Below are 3,587 nucleotides of genomic sequence, written 5' to 3'. Positions count from 1 at the left end.
GAGAGAGAGTGAGAGAGAGAGAGAGAGAGAGAGAGAGAGAGAGAGAGAGAGAGAGAGAGAGACTGTCTGAGACTCTCTGGACTATAGCCAGAGTTCTTTTTCATGCTTACACAATCCTTTCACACTTCAATAAGGCCCTGAGGTCTGTGAGGCCAAATTTTTCTGAGGTGCTCCTGCCTATGAAAGCCCTTTTAAAAATGCACCAGCGAGAGGAGGATTATCATTAAAATACTTTTTTCTGTTATTATAAACCCAAAGGAAAAGCCCCAATAAAAAACTCCAAAGGTAGAGGTATGGTTTGGATCCTCATTAACTGCATAGCCCGGTTCTTTACACTGTATAATGTCCCATCCAGGCAGCCCAATGTACTTATAAAACTTGGTTTGTGTGTGGGAGCTTGATTATTAGAAACATGTTTCAGGGCATTCCATCCCTTGCTGACTCCTGGCTGTATCTCAGACTCTAACCTCCTCCATCTGTCAGCATGAATGTGTTTTTAAATACTCTCTGTCAACAACTGCTGCAAGCTGTGTTAGCTGTATGTTCTTGTTTTCGGTATTATTCATCTCTGGTATTTGGTGTGCCTTGTGGACCGAGAGAGTCACGCCTCCCAGTGTAAACTCATTCCTGGAGATAACCTGCCTGCCTGTCTTTGATATGCCTCCGTGATGAAAGCGTATTCTACCCATTAGCAGGGTAGGGTTCCGACTCCATGCTTTTAAAACACTAATCCTTGTGTTTCATGAGGAGCCTTTGACCACTTCTTGGGCTCCACTGGCATCACAGATCACCCTCCTCTGTGAGTCACTTGACCTTGGGCATCTGGGATGCCATTTCTTTTCTCGGTACTGGAGATCAGATCCCCAGGACCTCATGGGTTCTAGACAGGTCCTCTACTTAGGATCCATACCTAAGACAACTGTCTCATCCTCAAATCTCTTGTCCAGGAAAAAGGAGGGAGGACACTGTGGTTTTGTCTTTGATTTTTGTCCAGATGAATGTATCCCTCCATTCACAATAAGACAAAATGTGAGCTGTCCATCACTGGTCAAACACTAAGTAAATCAACATGAAGGAGGGAAAATTGATTTGGGTTCTTGGTTATTGATCTTCTCATATAGTTTTATATTGATGTTTACTTTTTTTCATGTGTGCATAGGGACTGGGGGTGCACACATGTCATGTGCACACATGCAGGTCGGAGAACAACTGTAGGGACTCTGTTCTCTATTTCCACCAAGTGGTTCAGGGACTGAAGGTGACTGAACTGGGGTTAGGGTAGAAGTTCTGTCAGATCAGTATTTTTCCATTTGTATCTGTCAGGATCCAGCTGGAATCACTAGGTTCACACAAAGGATTTAGCTTGAGAGGGTTGAATAGATGAAATATTTTTAGAGGGGCAAACAAACTTTAAAGCAACCCAGCAAGACTGATGATAACCAAGAAGAGGCAACTGCAGGAAGTGAAGGCCTGTGGAGGCAAGGGGTCATGGTGGTGCTGCAGACCTCCCATGAGAACCACAGCTACCAAAAAGAGCTTACCAGAAAGTTCCAACCAAAGAGAGAAAGAAGAAAACGGACCCAACAAGGAGACGCAGTGAGAATATAGATCAACTCATTCACCTTCTTCCCCACCTTTAACCTGTCAGCAGCATCCATCCATTACACACGGGAAGCCACCGGACAAGGAAAGCTACAGGCCAGAGGTTCTCAACCTGCAGGTTGACCCTTTCTCAGGGGTCACTTAAAACCAACCAAAAACATGGCTACTTACACTACAATCCATAATAGTAGCAAAGTTGCAGTTACAAAGTAACAACGGAAATAATTTTAGGATTAGGGGGTCACCATAACTTGAGGAACTGTATAAAAGGGTTTTATACATTAGGAAGGTTGAGAACCACTGTTGTAGGCTAAAGCCTCCTGGACACAGGCAAGGCCAACAGTGGAAAACAGGAGAGCAAACGAATACCAATCAATACAGTCGGACAGATGGACATGTAAAAATATGGTCTACTTACTCCCAGAGTAAACCATGTTTACTATTTTTGGTTGAGAATATAGACTTACTATCCTTCTTACACACTAGAAGAAACATGCCACCATGCTAGGCCCTCCTGTGCTCTGCTCTGTGTCCTGGAGAGCTGACCTGCAAGAGCCACATTATAGCCCCTGGCTTCTGATTAGGTTCTGCCTTGCCACTGTGAGACCCCTGCAGGAGACGGGCAGGGAAGGTAACAGTGGAAGTTACCCTCTGTCCAGTGTTTTCCTTTGAGCCACCCCACCCCCACCCCTGCAAGCTGGTTGTCCTCTCCAGTTTTCTCTCTGGACTCAAGGAACCCTCTCTGCTGTAGGGTTGGGACAGTGTTAAAACTCTGCCCACCAATGTAAAGAGTCCTGTTCAGTACTGAATTACCCAATTTGAATATGCTGTCCAATCTCTGTAGAGACCCTGACAGACACATTCATCTCCCAACACAATGCCCTGCCTTTCATTGGCTCAATCTCCTTACCAAAGGAAAAATAACTGCATGGCTACAGGCCACAGACTCAAAACTCTTACCAGGGCCTTGACACCCCACTTCCTTGGTCTAAAATCTTTCATTTTAAACCACACCCAAGTTATCACACTTAGTGACAACTGCCTTTACCTACTGAACTAGCCCTCAAAACCTAGCTTTGAAAAAACCATTCCTTGATGAGCACACCCACACGCACATGCATGTTCTCATATATGCACATTCAAACACACAGGTGTATGTGCACACACAGAGGCACACTCTCGTGCACGCACGCGCGAGCGCGCACACACACACACACACACTCACACACAACCTTCCCTGTATTTTGTTTAAGGTCTCCAAGGGCTAGAGGGAGCATTTCCAAATGCAGTGGTATCCACCGCCTTTTCCTTTGATAGTAATGCTTTAACACTAACAATATCCTTGTCCCACCTAGAAGGGCAAGTTTAATGGCAAAGGGCAGGAAGCCTGCCTGCCTTCCCTGGCTCAAAAGCAAGCTGCAGGTGGCTTATATTCTGTTATTTGTCTTTCCCAGCCGTTGTTGTTGTTGTTGTTGTTGTTGTTGTTGTTGTTGAGATCGGGAAGCATGTATCATCTCAGGCTGACTTCAAACTCTTCATGTAACAGGGGATGATGATATTAAAAGTCTCATCCTCCTGCCTCTACTTTTCCCATGGTAAAATTACAAGGTGTGTGCCACTGCACCGGGTTTATTCAGTTCTAAGGACTGTCTCCAAGTCTTCTTCGCCAGCGCTAGGCAAACCTGGGGACCAACTCAGCTGCGCTTGCGGCCTTCTCTTTCTCTCTTCTGTTTTGATTTTGAGGCAGGCTCTCTGTAGCTGATCTGGGCTGGAACTCACACTGTAGCCTAAAGTGGTTTTACACTTGTAGCTGGCCTCCTGCCTCAGCCTTCTGAATGTTGGGATCAGAGGTGAGCTCCACTACCAGTCTCAGCCCTACAGGTGCTTCCTTACAAGGTAAGGCCAAGTCCACTGCTGCCCTCACCAGCAGACCCCTGGTGTGTGTGTGTGTGTGTGTGTGTGTGTGTGTGTGTGTGTGTGTGACA

At 45.9% G+C, this 3,587-nt stretch overlaps 1 protein-coding gene across 1 annotated transcript in view; it reads left to right on the top strand.

The window, feature by feature from the left end:
• LOC114617433 (cytochrome b reductase 1) overlaps window positions 1–3,587 on the top strand; it is a 40,546-nt gene that overhangs the window by 2,455 nt on the left and 34,504 nt on the right. The window lies entirely within an intron of this gene.

Source organism: Grammomys surdaster, unplaced genomic scaffold, assembly GCF_004785775.1.
Source record: "Grammomys surdaster isolate TR1022 unplaced genomic scaffold, NIH_TR_1.0 136, whole genome shotgun sequence".
Lineage (NCBI taxonomy): Eukaryota > Metazoa > Chordata > Mammalia > Rodentia > Muridae > Grammomys > Grammomys surdaster.
Note: the sequence above shows the minus strand (reverse complement) of the source record. Positions and strands in the feature narration are given on the sequence as shown.